The 23,425-nt window shown below is 34.8% G+C and overlaps 1 protein-coding gene across 1 annotated transcript in view; it reads left to right on the plus strand.

The window, feature by feature from the left end:
• The window catches only part of HDAC9 (histone deacetylase 9), a 950,572-nt gene that overhangs the window by 643,661 nt on the left and 283,486 nt on the right, over positions 1-23,425 (plus strand). The gene's annotated exons all lie outside the window — the stretch shown is intronic.

Genomic DNA, 23,425 nt, shown 5'->3' on the forward strand with positions numbered 1-23,425 from the left:
AAAATGGTGCCAGAAAACAATCGCTTGACTCTACATACTTTAATTGCATTTCCATTTATTGTTGCAATTTTGGGTGGGTATTGAACCAACCTCTTCCTTTGCCTTTCGCTGTGTTTGGTATTTCAGAAACTGACTGTAGAAAAAAATAAACTAAATGATCCCAAGGCAGAGAAAGGTCAAATCTTAGACACATACACAGAAGTTGTGTTCTTTTTTCTAAGTATTGTTTCTGAAAATAAAAGTATAGATAAATATTCGTTTTTTAGTCTCTGGAATTCAGACTTGTTTCATGTTTTCTTGATCAACTAATCAAATGACAGGACAACCATTAGAAACTTGTCACTCATTTGAAATTGATGGCAATTTTTATGTTTACTTTATCTGTATACATATTTAATATGATTATTTCTATCATTAGCTGATTTAACTAGCTTTTGAAGTCAGAGTCTGTGACTTCTTTAACTTTAGGAAAAACTCGTGTTTGTAAAAATTAAAATGAGCAATTCTGATATTTTATTTCTAAATTTAGCTACCATGTTTTATTTAGAAATCAATGAATAAATTAAACAATTTATTTGAAAAGGACAGAAACCTTTCATTGTTTTAATAATAACTACTATTTCTGTGTTCTGCTGTTTTTTTATTTTTCCCACAAACTAAATTTGCATTCTAGGAGCTACAGTTGGTGTATAGGCAAATGTAATTTGTTTACCACATTAGCCATAGCCTCTGACCCTTTTATTTATTTTAGTGCAGCTAGGTAGTTTTACTGAAAGAAATTTTCTTAGAAAGATGTAAGAGGAACAAGAAGGACAATGTGTTCAAGAAAGAAAATAGGCTTCTTCAATGTGGAAATAAGCAAGCAAAGTAAATAGAGATAATCAAGGAAGATATGTATTCAACTGACATGAAGAACACATCTCTTTTTACTTATTAAGGCATATTATAACTACCTAGATATGCCAGATGATCAGGAATGCAGCCTAGTGGCAGTATAAGCCTGGTTCTCTGTCTGTCTTCAAAGAGTTTTTGCTCAAAACTATATACATTTTGCATAGGAATATATTTGATAACTAGAGCAGACTTTACAAGTTTGCTTTTGGAGATGCAGAAATATGTATACCATATAGAAACCCGAAAATTTTGCTCCTGATAAAACATATTTCATGATCCTGTGAATATTTCTGGTACTGATTCTAAGCGCTACTATATGTGGCCCCTAAACAACAACGACAAACAACAACAAACAAATATGTCTGACCCACTCAGCATTCCTACTAGCAGTGAATGAGTGTCCATTTCCCCACATCCACACCAACATTAGATATTTTTGTTCTTTGGGAAGGTGTGCTAGTCTTACTGATGTGAGATAATATCACATTTTATGTGCATTTCTATGATGATAATTGGTGCTGACCATTTTTTTTGGGGGGGGGGGTCACACCCAGCAGCGCTCAGGGCTTACTCCTTGCTCTACGCTCAGAAATCGAGTCTGGTAGGCTCAGGGGACCATATAGGATGCCGGGTTTTGAACCACCGTCCTTCTGCATGAAAGGCAAACACCTTACCTCCATGCTATCTCTCCAGCCCCAACCATTTTTTCATAAATATTTTGATCTTCACTGTGTCTTTTTTGAGCAGATTTCTGTTCATTTCCTCTTGCCATTTTTTCTTTTTTTTAAATATTTTATTGAAACCATTGTGATTTATAAAGTTTTTCATAATTGTTTTTCAGACATGCAATGTTTTAGGGCCAATCCCATCACCAGTGTTGACCTCTCTCCACCATGTTCCCATGCCATGTTCCCAGAGTCCATCCCTTGTGTAAATAAGTTTCTTTTTTTTTTTTTAGTGCTCTCTTTAAGGTCTTCTATAAATGTTTCTAGAAGATTTACAGATAATGGTAGCTTTAATTCTTTTATAGTTTAAATATTTTTTCAAACCTAAACTTTATTTTTTTATTTAAACAACTTTATTACATACATGACTGTTTGGGTTTCAGTCATGCAAAGAATACCAACCATCACCAGTGCAACATTCCCATCACCAATGTCCCAAATCTCCCTCCTTCTTGCCATTTTTTCATGGGTTCTGTTGTTTTCCTCTTGTAGACATCTGCTAATACTTTATATATCTTAGATACCAACCTTTATCATCTAAATGTTGAGCTAAACTTCTTTTCCCAAGTTGTAAAATGTCTTTTTATTCTGGTCATTGTGCCCTTCCTAGTATAGAAACCTCTTGATTTAATTTGTTTTTCTGTTTCAGTTTGCATTGCATGGCCAATAATAGTGAATGATCAAAGATACCTCTAATTTCAAAGTCATGAAATATTTTACCTCTGTTATTGTCAGTGGAATTTATAGATTCAGATCAGATATAGAAAGTGGCCTGAATTAATGTGGTGTGTGTGTGTGTGTGTGTGTGTGTGTGTGTGTGTGTGTGTGTTTCATGTAGCCATTGACTGGTCTAGATTTTTCAGAAAACAACAGGAACGTTCCTCCTTCTCCTCCTCCTCCTCTTCCTCCTCCTCCTCCTCTTCCTCCTCCAGAAAAATAAAGAAATCAATGGTACAGAGAGAAGATACAGCAGGAAACAGGTGATATAGGCCAAGATACTGTTAGCCTGGGTATTATCCCCAGCATAACATACTGTCATCTGAGCAGTACTCACTGATCATCATTGGGTATGCCCCCAAAGCAAACAAAAAAACCCAAACACACAACAGACACCCCAAATACCTAACAACAAAAAATTAGAAATTGAGTTTTCATATTACCCAGCATCCTGCTTCTTGACATCTCCTCCAAGGTCCCAGAAACAATTGAGAAAACATATTTGCATGTATGTGATTATTTCAGCAGTATTCAAAGTAATCAACTTTGGAAACAACTGAAGAGTCCAAGAATAGATGACGGATAAAAAAAAAAGTGTAGTACAGATACACAATGGATTACTACTTGATTTTAATGAAATCAAGCAATTTGCTGCATTAGGAATAGAACTGAAACATGCATAGTGAAGTTAGTCAGGAGAAAAGGAAAACGCGGAATGTTTTTTCTCATATGTGAGATATAAAAAGTAATAGTAGGGAAATGATAATCACTTAACGGCAACAGAAACAGACTGAGTTTTAGTAGGAAGCATAATAACAGGGAGGGGGCTGGGAAGGGACATTGGCCATTGGGGGAAGTAGACACTCTGGGGTAAGGTGTGGTGCTCAAATATTTCATAGATGAGAAACCTTATGTTATAGGTATGAAAACCCAATAATAATTTTGTAAATAGTACCGGATATAAAATAAAATTTTTATAAAGGTCTTTTTCTTTAAAAATGTCCTTTGTCAACCATAAATTATCAAAGAAGACAAAATTATCCTATCAACAGTTGTATCATTATGGCAATCCTGTTCTCTCTCTCTCTCTCTCTCTTCCCCCTCTCTCTCTCGCTCTCTCTCTCTCTCACACACACACATACAAAAATTCCTTTAAAATGAGCTTAATTATTGAGTTTTTTTCAGTTTTTCTTTTCACATGCACTATTTAATATTGTATTGATTCCACATGTATTATTTAATATTGTGCTTCTACTGACTGATTCATTTTCTTGGCTTATAAGCAGTAGTCTTTTGCTCATATGCTTTAGGATTCAGTATATGTGTTTCTTCAGTATAAAGTTAGAGCTCCAAGTATCATACCAGTATAAATCTGAGAAAAAAGTATTTCAAATCAATACTTTGTAGGTCTTAGAAAAACCCAGAGTATGTAAATTAAAAATTCATATAAATTTAACATTATTAGGAATGAAGACAAAATCACTTCAAATAATGTTGATGTCTCAAAATATGATCGTCACTGAATTTAATAAACATAAATTCTTTACATCTTAAATATACAAATATGTTGTCCAAATGAGAGATTTATTCACTTTAAACAGCAAATTTTATATGTCTACTTATATGTATATGAAATAGCAAATATTCAAAAATCAAAATAAAGATTGGAAGAACATAAAAGGAAAATTTTCTTTTGATTATGGTTAATGAAAGATGTAAGTTATTTAAATTTTTCACTTAAAAGCTTACGATCTACTTATTTATTTATTTGACTTTAAAAATATCGCAACAAACTTTCATAATAATAATACAGACAGTCATCAGTATCATTAATAAAGCCTCCATTGTCACTGGGATAAAAAACATTTAGTGTTTTTTATATCTAAAGGTAACAACAAAATGTGTCCTCTCTTCTTGTCTTCTGCATATTTTTGTGTCTTTAATCCAAACCTAGATCTGATTTTTTCTCTATATTTTATAGGCTTATGATACACATAATATAAAAAGTCATCTTAGCATTTGTAATGATATCAGTTATAAAAGATAAACTTAAAAGACTTATTTACATCATGTTTAAATATGTATTTTTATAATCAGAAGAGTTTCTTTGGATGTATTTATGTCTATTATTGATTCACTTTACAAAATCAACATTTAAGAATGTTCTTTCAAAAATTAAGTTTTAACCCTTTTTTTGTCCTCTGGGAGCATTGAGGGCTTACATTTTTTTAAAATAATTTTTGTTGTGACCAAGGTGAATTATAAATATTTCACAGTAATATTTTAGGTACATAGTGACATTGAATCAAGAGCATTTCCACCACCAATTTGTCCTCCCTTCACCCTTGTGCCCAGTATGCATCTCAAATCCCCCTCATTTACCTGGGGCTTACATTTTTGTCATACTTGGCAGTGCTCAAGACTTATTTCTGGCTCTGCACTCAGGAATTAATTCTGCTAGGAATTGGAGAACCATACGAGGTTCCAAAAATTGACTTCAGGTCTGCCTTTGCAAGATAAATGCTCTGCCCACTGTATTATCACTTTGATCCCCTGAAATTTATCTTCTCCCCAAAATAAAGTCATATGATCTCACATTTTAATATATTTAATAGTTGTTCTACTATAAATTAGGAAAAATATGGGATCAGAGTGAGAGCTTCCTGAGTCAGCTCATAGTCTTTGCATGCAGGAGAACCAAATTCAATCCCTGGAACAACAAAAGGTATCCCCAAGCACTTCCAGAGGACCAAAACAGTAAGTAATAGGCTCTAAACAGCACCAGGCAGTCCCAAAGCAACAAAGAAATACGCAGGAAAAAATAAATAGATTATAAAGGTAGAGAATGTGCTTAGATATGTCTATGAAAGTTATAGTTTTGTGTACATCCAAAAGTTATTAAGACGATTTCTTTAGATACAAACAAAATAAAATTTGTATGCATTAATTATGAAAATGATATGCAAAACCATGATTTTAGAAAATAATATTGGAGAATTCTGGAAATTTGGAAATTTTAAGGAAAACAAGAACTCTGACTATAAAGAAAAATATTGGTAAACATAAGTGTATTTTGTTCATCGAAATAATCTCAAGAAATAAAAAACAAAATGGATTGGAGAAATATGCCTTCATCAGATAAGTTAAAAAACTAATGTTAAAAATATATAAAGACTTTCCACAAATCAATCAGTTGTAATAGGAAACTTGACTAGATATATGACAAAAAACAGTAAATCTAATCAAAGCTAAATGAGAAGGGGTTCATCATATAAGCCAAATTAAAAATGTAAAGACGGGGCCGGAGAGATAGCATGGAGGTAAGGCATTTGCCTTTCATGCAGGAGGTCATCGGTTCGAATCCCGGCGTCCCATATGGTCACCCGTGCCTGACAGGAGCAATTTCTGAGCCTGAAGCCAGGAATAACCCCTGAGCATAGCTGGGTGTGGCCCAAAAGCCACAAAAAAAATAAAAATAAATAAATAAAGACAGTTATTAGCGTTGTTTTTGTTTTTGTGGGGTTATTTGTTTTTTTTTTTGTTTGTTTGTTTTGGGGTCACACCCAGCAGCACTCAGGGATTACTCCTGGCTCTGCTCTCAGAAATCGCTCCTGGCAGGCTCTGGGAACCATATAGGATGCCAGGATTCTAACCACTGTCCTTCTGCATGCAAGGCAAACACCCTATCTCCATGCTATCTCTCCAGCACCAGTTATTAGTGTTGTTAGGCCACAGGTGAAAACAATATTAAAGGCTAAAAAACTATGTTTTCAAGGATTTAAGACAACTGAAACTTGTGTATAGATGGCAATATACACTTTGGGACATAGCATTGACATTCTTTATTAAAGTTGAAAATGTTGTCCCTTGGAGCCAGAGAGACAGTATGTTGTAAAAAAAAATTGCCTTGGATCCAGTTGATATCACTTCCGTCTCTAGCAACAAAAATGTTCTCTATGGCCCTATGGGAATGAGAGGACAGAGAAACGGGGGGGGGGGGGGGAAGGAGCTGAGGGAGAGGAATGACAGAGGGGAGAGAGAGAGACAGAGAGAGGCAGGGAGCATAGTAAAATAGCTGTCGGAGGCAGTCAGGGACAATATGGGAGAGAAGCAAGGGACATTTGTGGTGGGAAAGGTACACGGGTGAAAGTGGTGTATGTTTCAGGACTGAAACTGGGGCCAGAGCAGTGGCGCAAGCAAAACATCTGCCTTGCTTGCATTCTCTAGCCTAGGAGGGACCACAGATCAATACCCCTGTGTCCCATATGGTCCCCCAAGCCAGGAGCGATTTCTGAGCACATAGCCAGGAATAACCCCTGAGCATCACCAATTGTGGCCAAAAAAGAAAGAATAAAACCCAGTATATAAATAATATATAATAAATAATATAAATATATAAAAATAAATATATATAAATATATATTTTTTCAGTCTTGGGAGGTGTGTGAACCTAAGACATTATTAAATTCCTTTTATATTTTCCAAAGGGGTTGTGTAAAGTTGTTCATAGTAGTATTTTTTAAATTTAATATTATTTTATTAAAACCATTGTGATTTTCAAATTCCTTTACACTTGGGCTTCAGTCATATAATTAATCACTGCCAATTCCACTAGTACTATCCACCTCCTTCCACCAATGTTCCCAGAGTGAATCCTTTACCACCATCCTTTGCACCCCAGCCTGTCATTATAACAAGCCCATCTACAGTGTTAGAGTTGGGATTCTTCATTCCATTGGTTTACTTTGGCTTGGATATTTAGTTCTCTCTCTCTCTCTCTCTCTCTCTCTCTCTCTCTCTCTCTCTCTCTCTCTTCTTTAATATCCACCAAAGTATCTGAGATGGTTTGACCCTTGCCCCCTAACCTTTAATATTTGTGTTTCTCATCCTCCACTCCGTTTTTTTTCTGCTAACTATACTCTGGGTTAAGGGTGTTCAAGACAACCCCATTTATTCCATTGCATTTCTTCATAAAATTATTCTAAATACTACATATAATGATATCATCCTGTATTTTACCTTGTTCTGGCTTACATCATTCAACATATTATCTTCCAGTTACATATATATATATATATATATATATATATATATATATATATATATATATATATATATATATATATATACTACATCTTCATGTTCCACTTGTCTGTTTTTGGACATCTATGTTGATTGCAAGTCTGAGCTATTCTACTCAGTGTTGTGAAGTATAGCGGTGTGCATACATTGTTTTTGTTGAATAGTTTTCTGTCCTGGGGATAGAAAGCCAAACAGGGTTTTTCTGGTTCATATGGCAGCTCAATTTTGAGTTTACTGAGAACCCCCTCTATACTATTTTTCATTAAGGGTTGGACCAGGCAGCAGTTCATAAGAGTTCCTTTCTCACCACAGCCCTGCCAAAATATTGTTCCCAATTTTTATATGTGCAATCCTCATTGGTGTAAGATGATATTTATTGTTGTCTTGATTTGGATTTTCCAAATGGTAAGTGATGATGTAATGATTTTTTGCATTTCTTTGGTATCATTGTAACTTTTCCCCCTTTAAATACTAATTCTATGTAGTATGTTTTTATTCTGTTGTTTTATTTTCTTACTGTTTTAAGAGTTTTTGATTTGATGCATCCCATTGAAAAGTCAGGTCTTCAATTGATTAATTTTTCTATTGTCTTTTTAATTTTTATTTTGTTTATATCTTCTCTAATTTTTATATCACCTGTTTTCTTTTTTCTAGTATGTTCCTTTAGGTATAAAGTTAGAGTTTGATTATTTTTTTCCTGATGTAAGCCTGTATTGCATACTTAAAGACTACTTTAGCTATTATCATTTATGTCCTATTAACTCATTTATTCATGTTTAATTGTTGGAATTCAAAAAAAATTTCTATTTTATTTAATCAGTGACCCTGTAACTCTTCAGAAGAATGTTTTTTATTCTCCACTTATTTGATATTTTTTCAGGTGTATATTTATGTGTATGATATTTATGTGGATTAATATCTTCATATATGCAATATATTTATTTATAATTGTTTTCTTTAATAATTGTATTGAAATGTGTTTTGTTTCAACACACGATAAATTTTGAGAATGTTTCACATACACTTCCTATGACTATTTAGCCCTCTTTTTTCTGAAGAGGTGTACATGTGTACTATAGAAAGTTTTGCAAATGTCTACTAGACATTAGAACCTTAAAATTGTTTGCTTATTGACTTTTTTATTACCTAACTGGTGTATAAAACAATTAGATAATAATGTCTTTTTTTCAGCACTGTCAAAAATTACTTTATGTATTCTTATTAGACTTAGGCTTATCTAAATTAGTGTGAATTTATCTGGATGGATTCACTAGTATATATAATATAATGTCTGCTCTTGCCTTTTATTACCATTTTATGCTTAATGTCTGTTTTATCTATTATACTATGTCTGTCCTTGACATTGTTAGGCTATAATTTGTTTTCCAAACTTTTACTTTATGCCCCTGTTTATCATTGAAACTCAATGATCTATATTTTATACAACTTATGGATAATACTGGATTTAATTTTCAGATCCAGAATGCCACTATTGATTTGGTGAGTTGAGGCTACTGCTATTTTGTATGAAAAAGTATTTATTGATATTTTTCTAAGTAGTTTCTGGGTATTTTGTTTTGTTTTCTCTTTACTTATTCTTGTACATTTGCATTTTTGTAGCAATTGGTTTTTAATCACATCTCCTTATTTTATTCTTCTTACATGTCCTGTTCTCATGAGACTTGTCTGAAATATTTCTGAGTTACCACTGTTACTCCCTTTCCCATATTTTATGTGTGTGCTTACTGTTTCATTTGGTTTGATGTTTATTTTTGGAGGCCATGATCAGCAATGCTAAGTAGTTACTTTTGACTCTGCACTCAGAAATTACTCCTGGTAATGCTTGGGACCATTTGGAATGTCAGGGATTGAATTGGGTTGACTGCAAGTAAATCAAGTTCCCTATGTACTGTGCTATATTTCGGGCCCCATTTACTGTTTGCTCTTAGAAGCTGTGAGATATCCTCTCTGGATAGAATATATTTACAATTATTATTATTATTCAATTATCATGAGATACAAAATATAAAACCTTGTTGATGGTTGAGTTTCAGTTATACAACATTCAACATCCATCCATTCTCTAGTGTTGATTTCCTGCTACCAGTTTCCCCAATTTCTCTTCTATCTTTGTTTCACCAGCTTCTACGCAGATACTTTTCTTCTTCTTTACGCTCCTCCCACCTCTTTTTCCTTTTAGACACTGCAGTCTGCAATACTATTACTAAAGGGATCATGTATATCACTTTGCCTCATTTTAAGCATCCAGTCTTGTACAGAATATAGAGTATATACTTTTATTAATAAAAAAATTTACTGAATTTTTCAGATTCCTCCAAAAACTGGAAATTGAGCTCCCATACGACCCAGCTAGACCACTCCTAGGAACACAAAAATACAATACAAAATCCCTTCCTTACACCTATATTATTGCAGCACTATTTACCATAGCAAGACTCTGGAAACAACCAAGATACCCTTCAACACAATGGAATATTATGCAGCTTTCAGGAGAGATGAAGTCATGAAATTTTCCTATACATGGATGTACATGGAATCTATTATGCTGAGTGAAATAAGTCAGAGAGAGAGAGAGAGAGAGAGAGAGAGAGAGAGAGAGAGAGAGAGAGAGACAGAATGGTCTCACTCATCTATGGGTTTTAAGAAAAATGAAAGACATTCTTGCAATAATAACTTTCAGACACGAAAGGAAAAGAGCTGGAAGTAACAGCTCACCTCATGAAGCTCACCACTAACAGAAAAGAGTTTAGTTAGAGAAATAACTATGTTTTGAGCTATCCTAATAATGAGAATGTACAAGGGAAATAGAAAGCCTGTCTAGAGTACAGGCGGGGGCTGGGTGGGGAGGAGGGAGATTTGGGACATTGGTGATGGGAATGTTGCACTGGTGATGGGTGGTGTTCTTTAAATGACTGAAACCCAAACACAATCATGTATGTAATAAAGTTGTTTAAATAAAAAAATTTAAAAAAAGCTCATTAATTCCCAATTCACATATTTGGAATTTATAATTACTCTAATGTTCTTGGCACTACATCTAAGACAAAATTTTGATTAGGTAAAATACTAGTATAAACAAGAGAAATATTTATGTATATATGAGCTAACAGTTTCAAGGCATCGTTTTAGTACTCAGAATAAATCTCTAATCATAAACATGTTAGACACTTCCAAGATTCTGTAAGTGTTCTTAGTATGAAAACCAATAAAAATTTTTAATTGAATCACTGTGAGATATAATTACAAAGTTGTTCACAATTGAGGTATATAATGCCCATTTTCTAACACTAATGTCCTCAGTTTTTCTCTCTTAACTTCAGATCTTTTCTATTAAGAATTTTTAATATAAACAGGAAGGGATGGAGGAGGGAAGATATAGGGGCACTGGTGATAGGAAGGTTGCATGGGTAAAGGGGGGTGTTCTTGTTATGACTGAAACCCAACAACAATTATTTTTGTAATCATGGTGTTTAAATAAAAATTATGTAATGAAAAATTAAATTAATTTAATTGAATATTTTCATATGACATGCCAAGACTTCTGGCTTACTTAGGAGTTTTTTCTTATTGATAGATATACTATTTCAGACTCATTAATTTGTGTTTTAGTGTCTTCCATTCTGATTTTGTGTCATTTAATTGCTATTTTTTTAGTGCTGTTCCTTTTCTTTTAACTTCTATGACTTCTGTTTGATTTTTTTTCAAAATTTCTATGTGCCTGAAGTTCTTGTCCACTGATATCTAATTTTATAAAGTAACTTTCAATTACTTATTAAATTTTTTCATGATACTGTTTTATTCAATATGTGAAATATAATAAAGATATTATGTGAGTAATATATAATATAAAATAGAACCACAATTATCAAACTAAGCCAAGATTTGAAAAAATCGTTAAACATAATTTAGCTATAAGACCATTAAAATTGATTTTTAGTGGGTGGCATATTTTGCTGAAAAGTTAAAGACGGGGCTGGCAAGGTGCAAAGCAAAAGCCCTACCTATCAATAGCTCTGGCCCCTGATTTTCTTATTTTTTTTTCTTTTTAAATAATTTTTATTGTGACCAAAAGTAAATAACAAATCTTTCACAGTAATATTTAAGATACATAGGGACAATGAATCAGGGCCATTCCTAAAATCAGGGTTTTCCTCCCTCCACCCCTTTTCCCAACATGTGTCCCATATCTCCCTCCTTTGCCCCCCAAAGTCCTAGTATAACTCTGTGTATAGCTTATTGTAGATAGAGTAGCAATTCTGTTGTGGACTTTGGGTTTAGTGTTTAAGTCTGAACATTTATTTATTTCTACTCAATGTTCATACGACTGTTTGGTCCTGGAACCATTCATTTTTATTTTCCCCCTCAACTCATGAGGCAGAACAAGATGATTCAAATTGTGTGGTTCTGCCAGAAGACAAAAAAAAAAAAAGAAGAAAAACATAACAACAAAAAAAAGCAATAAACAACAGTTTAAAAAAAGGAAAAAAAAAGGAAAAAACCAAACGATAGTAACCACCAAAAAAAGAAAAAGCACCGAGCAACCAAAAAAAAAAAAAAAAAAACTCCAAATAATAACCACAAGAGTGATAAAAAATGATAAGAAATAAAGAGAAAAAGAAGGAACATGAGGAAAAGAGAAAATAAATAAATAAAATAAAAAAAAACAAAGGAAGTAGTGTTTTGTACTTCCTTTGGGGGGGCACAGTAAGTGTTGGGGAAATAAGAAAGGGAATTCCCTGGGCCTAAGAGATTCAGGGTTTCTCCGCCCTTGAAGCATACTGCCATGGGAACAACTACATGCTTATTACTGTACCCCAAGATATTTTTATGGTGCCAGAAACTTTCCACTCAGTTGTGGATGATAAAATCAGACCTCTGTAGCTAGAGATCTTGTTATTTGCACAGGTCATAAGACAAAGTCTATGATAGAGTCTTTCTTTATGGTTCTAAAAGTTTTGTTCCATCACTGTTCTTGTAATCAGTATTCTGTAATAAGTGGTCTTGTATTTTGCTCAGATCATAGGTCAAAGCCTAGGATAGAGTCTTCATTATGGTTCCAGAAGTTTTGATCAGTCTCAGTTGTAAAATTTGGACCTCTGGAATTAGAGATCTTAATTTTTGTACAAGTCCTAGGCTAAAACCTAGGATAGGGACTTTCTTATTGGTCCCAGGATAAGTTCTGCACAGTCATGGTTGTCAATGTCAGTCTTCTGTAGTTAGTGCTCTTGTTTTTTGCACAGATCAAAGGATGACATGTCTTATGATTTCATCTTACTGTTAGGTGATGAGATAGGACAAGATCAAGGATAGATCAAGTTGTCATTTTCTCGTTGTCAGGATGTTATATCAAAACTGGTACAAGTTGGTGCCAGAGCAGTATTAGGAATCTCCCAGGGGGAGTTTGGTTCCTGGTGTTGTTGCAGGGAACTATATTAGTTCTACATCTGGGATCTGAGGTTCAGGGTTGGACAATCATTGTCCAATCTAATGGAGTCTAAGTTGGTTCCACATGATACATGTTCAGGGTAGAAGGCGCTCCTATATTATAAAAAGTATGAGTTCTGATTCCTAGAAGATAAGATCTTGTCTCTGTGTAGAATGCTTTCCCTTTATTACTGTGCCTATAAAAAAACATATATTATCATATTATATTGCTGATGGGGGTAAAAATAACAGGCTACACAATTCCTGTCCCCTGGTCTTGACCTGAGCCTTTATCCCAGGCAAGACTTTTTCTTTTAGGTTTTCACATCAAGCATATCCAAAACAGGTGAAGTTAAAGAAAGAATATTTATGAATGTTGTACTGGTGATGGGGGGGTGTTCTTTACATGATAGAAACCCAACCACAATCATGTTTGTAATCAAGGTGTTTAAACAAAATATTATTAAAATATATATAAAAGAAGAAATAAATAAAAATTAATTTAAAATAATAATTCAAGAAAAAAGTGATGGAGGAGGCTACCTTTATGTTTGGGAATAAATACCAGAAGAGGCATTATTATAGAGATATTAAACATACAAAGGATATATAGGCATCCCTATTAAGTATTTTGAGATATTCTTCTGGGGGGTGAAATCCAAGGTAGTGTCTTTGAGCTGGGGGTCCTTCTGAAGCTGGATGCAGTATAATGCAACAGTTCACATTTGGGGTTGGGGTAAAAGAAGAGTCACATAGCATGAGACAGCAGATGCGTTGGTTGTGGTTTCTTGCCAAGGCATGAGATGTGGGACTGGGAGGTTGTCCTTTTGTTTTGGAAGCTGGGAGTGGTCTTGATGCCTAATGAGTTAAGAACTGAGGGTAAAGAGGGTTAACTAAGGAGGAATAACCTATCAAAGTTGGGGGATGAGAGGATAGAGGGGTTTCTGAATGTGGAAGGAGGGATAATATAAGAGTGGCTATATACACTATAGACATGGATTGTTTACAATTTAGGTTTGTCAATCAGAGAGAAGACCACTATATACAAACTCATGTCCACATATAGACAGACATTACAGATCTATTCAAGTATTTGTTGGAGGCCTGACCCTCATAGGTTGGATCTGAGCTCTTAAAATTATAATTGCGGGCCCGGAGAGATAGCACAGCGGTGTTTGCCTTGCAAGCAGCCGATCCAGGACCAAAGGTGGTTGGTTCGAATCCCGGTGTCCCATATGGTCCCCCGTTGCCTGCCAGGAGCTATTTCTGAGCAGACAGCCAGGAGTAACCCCTGAGCACTGCCGGGTGTGGCCCAAAAACTAAAAAAAAAAAAAAAAAAAGATTATAATTGCTTTAAGAGGAGAATAATTAGCTAATATGTAGATTAGGAGAGAAAGAAAGGGAAAACAAGAGAGAAGAGAAAAGAAAGATAAGTAAATACAGTATAAATAAGTTAGAAAAAATAAAAATAAAATGTGGCCATGTGTTGGATTTGGAAGGTTTTTCAATATCTAGGCATTTCATCTATGACTGGAGTGGGCTTTGCTAAGTGAAGGTTTCAGGGTTAGATAGTGGCTAGAGTATTTTAGGATAAGCATACTTTTGCATCTAGAGTACTAAGCAATGCGGTAGTGAGGTCTATAAGAGGTACATACTCTATGTAGTATTTTCCACCGCATCTACTTTTGGTGGGGTGGTCATACCCGGCAGCACTCAGGGGTTACTCCTTGCTCTACGCTCAGAAATAACTCCTGGCAGGCTCGGGGGACCATATGAAATGCTGGGATTCGAACCACCAACTGTCCTTCTGCATGCAAGGTAAATGCCCTACCCCCACGCTAACTCTCTGGCCCCTGTCCGCTGCATTTTATGTATCAATGTTTCTTTCCTGAAGAAGAAGAAGAAGAAGAAGAAGAAGAAGAAGAAGAAGAAGAAGAAGAAGAAGAAGAAGAAGAAGAAGAAGAAGAAGAAGAAGAAGAAGAAGAAGAAGAAGAAGAAGAAGAAGAAGATAGAAGAGAAGATAGAAGAGAGAAGAAAGGAGAAAAAGAAAATAGGAAAAAAATAAAAATAAAGAGAAAAAGGGGGGCGGAGAGATAACATGGAGGTAATGCATTTGCCTTGCCTGCAGAAGGTCAGTTTTTCGAATCCCAGCATCCCATATGGTCCCCTGAGCCTGCCAGGAGCGATCGATTTCTGAGTGTAGAGCCAGGAGTAACCCCTGAGCGCTGCCAGTGTGGCCAAAAATCAAAATTAAAAAAGAGAGAGAGAGAAAGAAAGAAAAAAAAAGAAAAGAAGACAGAAGTAAAAATGAGATGGTAATTTGCAGAAACGTATTAGATGAGTGGAACAGGTAACATAAGTCTGTGGTGCACAATTGACTGTTTCATGGGCCTGAATGATCATATTGTGTAGGTCCTAACAGAAGACATAAACAAATGGATATGAGTATATTGAATATTTTATTAAGACATTGTCATAGTGAGCATTTTATATGGTATCTAGTATGATTGAGCACTGAAATGTAGATATAGGGATTCCACCCTATGTTTCCAGGAACCACTGTGGACAAAGAAGCTGAAGGGTTTTTTTGTTTTGTTTTGTTTGTTTTTTTATTTTTGTTTTTGAGTCACACTCGGCAGTGCTCAGGGGTTACTCCTGGCTCAATGCTCAGAAACTGCCCCTGGCAGGGTCGGGGGACCATATGGGATGCCGGAATTCGAATCACTGTCCTTCAGCATGCAAGGCAAACGCCTTACCATTGTGCTATCCCTCCGGCCCCGAAAGGTTTATTTTATACCTGAAAAAATTAAGGCATTAAAACATGCTGTTAGTAATCACTGCAATGGGATTTCCTGGCTTCTAATCATATTCTGCACCTGGTTCTGTGGATAAATACCTTATGATTTTTATAGGCTTTTGTAATTGGAGGTTAATTGCATACCTATTCACTCTAAACCAGTGTTTTTGTTATTGCTGATTTCTTTATGGTATAATGGCTGGTTGAGGCTTTGCATTTTCCCTCCTCTGCTTGATTTAAACACTTCTCGCTGCATGCTGAAACCTATGGTGCTTGGAGTTTCTGCCTTATTAGACTATAGGATTTATTCATGGAGTATTATAAGTATATATGGTATATGCTCCAAATACCTCAGATAAATGCTATCTTTCTGTTTTGTCCTTATTCTTCTGGCTTACTTTTTTAACATAATATTTTCAAGATCCATCCATGTTGCTGCAAAATCCATTATTGTATAATTTCTAACTGCTATGTAGTATTCCATTGTGTATAAGTACCACATCATCATGATCCACTCATCTGTCATTGGGCATTGAGGTTGGTTTCAAATCTTGGCTATTGTGCTAAGTGCTGTGATAAATAGTGGAATGTATACATACTTTGGGATGAATCTCCTTCTGTCTTGAGGATAAATACCCAGGAGTGCGATTCCTGGGTCATATGGCAGCTCAATTTTGAGTTTACTGAGCACCCTCCATACTGCTTTCCATAGAGGTTGGATGAGGCAGCATTTCCACCAGCAGTGGATGAGAGTTCCTTTCTTACCACATCCCCATCAATAGAGATTGGTCCCATTATTTTTGATGTGTGCCATTCTCACTGGTGTTAGGTGGAATCTCATTGTTGTTTTGACTTGAATATCCCTAATGATGATTGATGGTGAGCATGTTTTCATGTGTCTATTGGCCATTTTTGGTCTACCTCGGATAAGTATTTATCTATTTCTTTTCCCCGTTTTTCTATGACTTTATTAAGTTTTGGGGGGCTTCCCTTTTTGAGTGCTTTTATATCCTAGATATTAACCCTTTATCTGATGTGTAGAGTGCAAAATTTTTCCCATTCTGCTAGCTGTTTTCTAGTTTTAACCAGGGTTTCTTTTGAAATACAGAAATTTTTAGTTTGATGTAGACCCATTTATTTAGGTTTGATGCTAAAGTTCTTGCCATTGGCATTCTATCATCAAAGACTTTTTTGATATATAAGTCTTGAAGTGTTCTGCTTAATTTTTCCTCAGTGAACATTATAGATTTAAGTCTGATTTTGAGGTTTTTAATCCATTTTGAATTGACTTTTGTTTAAGGTGTGAAGTATGGTACAATCTTTGATTTCTTACAGGTGGTTATCACGTTGTTCCAACACCATTTGTTTAAGAGACTATCTATGTTCCATTTCAGATTCTTTTCTCCTTTGTCAAATATTAGCTGACCATATATTTGGGGTTATGTCACTGGATGTTCTACTCTGACACATCTGAGACTCTATTTGTTCCAGTACCTTGCTGTCTTGCTCACTATGGCTTTATAGTAGAGCTTCAGATTAGGTAAAGAAATGCTCCCCCCCCCCAGTTTCTTGTTTTTCATTATGAATTTGGCTAACCTAGGTCTTTTGTGGTTCCATACAAACTTTATAATCAATTGTTCAAAGTTGTTAAAAAAATGATGTCTGAATTTAGATAGGGTTTGCATTGAATCTATATAGTAATTTAGGTAAGATAGTCATTTTGATGATGTTGATTATTCCTACCCATGAGCAGAAGATGTTCTTCCATTTCCTCAGGTCCTCTTCAATTTCTTTCTGAAGTGTTTTGAAGTTTTCATAGTATAGGTCTTTCACTTCTCTTGTCAGGTTGATTCCTAGGTATTTTATATTTTTAGGTACTATTTTAAATGAGATCGACTCTTTAAACTTTTTTTTTTTTGGGGGGCACACCCTTTTGATGCTCAGGGGTTACTCCTGGCTAAGCACTCAGAAATTGCCCCTGGCTTGGGGGGACCATATGGGACACCAGGGGATCGAACCACGGTCCTTCCTTGGCTAGCGCTTGCAAGGCAGACACCTTACCTTTAGTGCCACCTCTCAGGCCCCTAGATCGACTCCTTTTTTTTTTTTTTTCTTTTTTTTGGTTTTTGGGCCACACCCATTTGACGCTCAGGGGTTACTCCTGGCTATGCGCTCAGAAATCGCCCCTGGCTTGGGGGGACCATATGGGACGCCGGGGGATCGAACTGCAGTCCATCCTACGCTAGCGCTTGCAAGGCAGACACCTTACCTCTAGCGCCACCTTCCCGGCCTCGAGATCGACTCCTTAATGTCTTTCTCCTCTGCTTCATTATAGAGGAATGCTACTGTCTTTTGTGTATTAACTTTGTAGCCAGCCACTTTGCTGTGTTGATTTATTGTTTCTAGGAGTTCTACTATGGACTCTTTAGGGTTTTCTATGCATATCATCATATCATCTGCAAAAAGAGATAGTTTGACTTCCTCTTTACCTATTTGGATTACTTTGATTTTTCTTGTCTGATTGCTGTTTCTAGGACTTCTAAAACTATGTTGAATAAGAGTGAAGAGAGTGGACAGTCTTGCCTAGTTTCTGAAATTAGTGGAAATGCTTTCAATTTTTAGCCATTTAGGATAACGCTAGCTGTGGGCTTTTTATAGATAGCTGTAACTATCTGAGGAAGGTTTCTTCCAGCCCTATTTTGCTGAGTGTTTTCAACATGAATTGGTGTTGGATTTTTTTAAATGCCTTCTCTGCATCACTTGATATGATCATTTGAATTTTGTCTTTCTTCTTGTTGATGTGTTGTTGATGTTGATTGATTTGCATATGTTGAATCATCCCTGGGATGAAAGCCACTAGGTCATGGTGTATGATCTTTTTGATGTACTGTTGGATTTGGTTTGCTAAGATTTTGTTGAGGATTTTTATATCCATGTTCATCAGTGAGATTGGTCTGTAATTTTCTTCCTTGGCAGTGTCTTGTTATCTTTGGTAATGTGTGTGATATAGCCTTATAAAAGGAATTCGAGAGGATTCCTATCTTTTTGATATTTTGAAAGAACCTATAGATCAATGGTAGTACTTCTTCTCTGAATGTTTGGTAGAATTCACCTGTAAAACTATCTGGTCCTGAACTTTTATTCTTGGGGAGTTTCTTGATTGGTTTCAATTTTCTTGGCTGTGATTGGCCTGTTTAGACATTCTACATCCTCCTTATTAAGTCTTGGAACATGATATATTTCCAAAAACCTGTCGATTTCTTCTGGGTTCTCTAATTTAACTGAGTACAGTTGTTCATAAAAAGACCTTTTGATGTCTTGGATTTTTTGAGGTTCTGTTGTAATTTCTTCCCTTTCATTTGTGATTCTATTTATATGGGTATTTCCCCCCCCCCCCACACACACACACACTTTTTTTTGGTAAGTCTTGCCAGTGGTTTTTCTATCTTGTTTATTTTCTCAAAAACAAAAAACAAAACAAAAAAAAAAACAGCTCCTGGTCTCATTGATTTTTTGAATTGTTTTATTTGATTCTGTGTTGTTTATTTCTGCTTTGGTTTTAATTATTTCTTTTCTTCTGCCTGTGTTTGGGTGTCTCTGTTGCTATTTTTCCAGATCCTTAAGGTGTTCCTTTAGGCTTTTATTTTTGTTGTTCTCCTCTTTCCTTATGAAGGTCTCTATTGCTATGAATTTTCCCCTTATATTGCTTTTGCTATGTCCCATACATTTTGACAATTTTTTTCTTCATTATCATTTGTCTCAAGAAATTTTCTTATTTCTTCCTTGATTTCCTCCTTGATCCAGCTGTTGTTGAACAGCATATTGTTTAGTGTCCAGGTGTTGGATTTTCTCCAGACCTTCTTTTTACAGTCAATCTTGATCTCTGTTGCATAGTGATCTGGTAGAGTGCTTTTATGATCCTTATGCTTGTGACATTGTGCAAATTAGTTCTGTGTGTACTTGAAAATAATGTATATTCTGTTTTTTAAGGATGGAGGGTCCTATATATGTCCATTAATCCTAGTTCTTCTAGTTTCTCATTTAGGGTTCTTATTTTTAAAAAAGTCATGTATATTTTCGAATATTTTAATTTAAATTTTTATCTGTCAAGAAAATTCATTGTCTTATCTTATAAGTAGTAACATAACATAGTTAAATATAAAGAATAATATAAAAATTCCAAATAAATTCTAGAGAGAAGAGCATTTCTCATCCCATATGTCTTAATTGTCTTTATTTTATTTTAAAAAATAAAAGGAAAGAGAGGAAAGAAATGGAGATACAGGATTAGGTTAAAGTCTTGCCTTTCAGTCTTTTTGTGAACACCTCATTGGTACATCGTTAGGATGAGTTAGCAGGTTTTGGGGTTCCAGACTTTAATTCCCTTTCAATGAAAATGTCTTTTCAAGAGCTTCCGAATTGGTATTAAAATTTCCAGATAGTTGGCAATAACTTTCAACTAGCAAAACCTGCTTCATAAATTACTTTGGAACTGGTTTGTAAAGAAAATACTATTAATGAGAGAAAATCGTTTGAAAGTGACTTGAGATACGTTAACAGATATAACTGAAAAAATTAAACAGATCGAGTCATATTCTAGACCATGGTTTTAAATGAAGTAGATATTCTTTTCTGTTTCTGTAATATCAATATCATATTGTGTGTGATAAAAGTTATAAAGTTATAGAGAAAAGAAAAGTAAATAAAAAATAGAATTATTCAGAAGTAAAATTACAAAACCTTAATAAGTATAAGAAAATTCAATCATTAGGTTTATCAAAAAGAGCTTTATAACAAAGATATCAGACTGATTTATTGTACTACTTAATTTATAATTTTGTATTCAGTTAGTTTTGGCACTCAGAAATTACTCCTGGCTCTGTGTTTAGGAAACTTATGTGAACTGAGGATTAAACTGTGGTCAGCTACATGCAAGTGAAGCATTCTATCTGTTTCACTACTTCTACCACCATCTTTAATTCTTTGTCCCTCTCTAATTTATTTATAAAAAATACTTCAGTGGGGGGCCAGAGGGATAGCACAGTGGTAGGGTGTTTGCCTTGCATGTGGTCAACCTGGGAGGGACCCAGTTTGATCCCAGGCATCACACATGCTCCTCCAGCTTGCTGCCAGCAGTGATTTCTGAAGGTGAAGAGTCAAGATTAACTCCTGAGCTCCGCTGGGTGTGGCCCAAAAATCAACCAATCAATAAATAAAGTTTTTTTTTTTAAATACTTCAGTGGACCTACATTATTTACAAGTATGTTTTAAATATTGGGGTGTAAATCTAAAGGATACTACCATATTTTCCGGCATATAAGACGACACCCCTAGTTTTACAGTTAAAACATAGGTTTAGGCGTATATTTCTGTATAAGACAGAACTTCCTGTGCTGCAACTGTATGTACCACAGTGAGCCAATCACAACAAGCAAAGGTTCAAAGGTTATACTGTAATAGACTTCCTCTCTGACTCTGGCTAATCTGAGCAGGCTTTTGATAGTGTAGATTCAGGTCCAGAACATTGTCTAATTTGCAAGCACAAAAAGCCTGCTTGGATTGGCTGAGTTAGAGAGGCGGTCGGAGCAGCCTTGCAGTGATTGGTGCAGGATCAAGTTGGAAAATTCGTTTTGTGGCAATATTCAGACAATTTTCGTTTAGCGGCATATTGAAACATTTTTCGGGATATACTCAATGTATAAGATGATCCCCGATTTTCGGTTGATTTTTTGTTTTGTTTTGTTTCAAAAGTCATCTTATACGCCAGAAAATACGGTACTCTCATCTTTGCTTTTAGATATTATATAGTAAAGAATATATATAAGAAAAGCATGTTGAAAGATGACAAAGTTGTAATAATTGCCCAAAGATCTAGAAGTACTATGAGAATACGTAGTAAGAGACCTTCACAGAGATTGCATAAAATTATTTCACTGATGTAACATTAAAAATGGTCCTTGAAGAATGGATGTGAATTAATTAAATGAGGGCTGGGATTGACTTGCTTGATTGTTTGGGGTTGGAGAAAATTTCTAAAAGAAAGTATTGTGGCATAGATGAACTAGCATAAACATACCGAGATTTGGATGATTTTAATTTATTTGAGTATTGATTTTTTCCTCAACACCCCTCTGGAAATTGACCTCCTTTATGTGAACAAAATTCCTCCAGTTATATCTGAGGCTATTAACATTGATCATCTATCATTCCAGCAAACTCTCACTCTACCCCTCAAAAGCATTACCTTTGAGGAATCAATGGATAATATATTTTTGAAGGAGAAATAAAAATTAAGAAGACCAGGTCTATGAAAGAGAACTTGAGTTGCCCTATCTAGGTTGCACTGAATAATGAACTCATCCAAAAGATTTAAGTAATAGTAGCTACACTTGTGTGTCAAATATATTAGAATAAAAGTCAGGCATCTAGTTAGAATTTTGTCTTAAATATTTAGAGAATTGAGGAGCATGGTGTTCTTTAAAACCTGAGAAACTATGAACAGTTAGCATGATCTCAAATCCCAAACATTCGAGGGCCAGAAAGATAATCCAGTGAGTGGGGCAATTGCCTTGCACAGGATTGTGGTAGGCTCGATTACCATAATTCAATATGGAACTCCTAGTGTGGTCTTTGAATAAGAGTCAGGAGTAAACCCAGAACACTCACTAGTGGATGTTGCCCAAAGACAAACATAAATAAATAAGTAAATAAATAAAAATCTGAAGAATTCTCATTTTATGCAATCAAAGAAGTCCAAGCAGAGATTTTGCATCAATTGAATAAAATGTGCAAAGTTGCTCTTAGAAGAAAAATCAGCATGAGTGAAATTAGCATGAGGTGTCAGGGATAGATTTGGAAGTGATTTAGTTCTTAAGAATGGATATTATTTGTATCAGCAAATATATTTTTCTCCTGGACATAATTTCTACCACCTGGTTTCAAAATGCCTATGTCATTCTTCTTCACAATTCTAATATTCCCAGGAAAAAAACATTTTCCCCCTCTTTAATCACATTTCTGTAAAGTGGTTTCAAAATTATTTTCACCTACATACTTCTTTGCAGAATAAGTTATTCAGACCTCTCTCCCCTTCTTTGTCTGTAAATCTGCCATTTTCAATGGAGAAAAGGCAAGAAATTGACTCTGTTGTACCCGAAGCTACTCCTACCCACCTTGTATTGTTTAGGTTGCTCCGAACCCAACCTAGAAGTGGTCTTGACTATTTTGGAAAGCCCTGCTCTAAAGTGAGTGTAAGAAATACCAAGAAGAAAATGCATTTGAATTTATTTCACAATCTAAATTGCTGATACTTACCTGTTCTAGAATATATATATATACATATATATATTTATATTTTAGTCACCACTAATGACAAAATTATTCATTGGGTTTTAGGCATAAAATGAACCAGCACCAATCACCAATCCCTTGATTTTACTGTAGTCATTACATGTTTCAAGAGAAATGTTATTTAACAGAAGAGATTAAGTTACTTAAACAGTTATTATATCAGGGATTTATGTGACACATCCTTACAAGAAAATAGTATAAGAAGGGAATCTTTTATAATTAGTTATTTATAATTATAATTGAGTTTTCTGGTTGAAAATCTAGTTTTTAAGATATTTATTAAATTATTTCCATCCTGGATATCAATTAAAAAACTAAAAATGTTAACTCAATTTTTTTAAAAAGCAATATGTATTTTTCTTGTACCTATGTGGCTACTATATAACATTTGCTTCTGCTATTTTTTATTTAAAAA

The sequence above is a fragment of the Suncus etruscus genome, chromosome 13, assembly GCF_024139225.1.
Source record: "Suncus etruscus isolate mSunEtr1 chromosome 13, mSunEtr1.pri.cur, whole genome shotgun sequence".
Lineage (NCBI taxonomy): Eukaryota > Metazoa > Chordata > Mammalia > Eulipotyphla > Soricidae > Suncus > Suncus etruscus.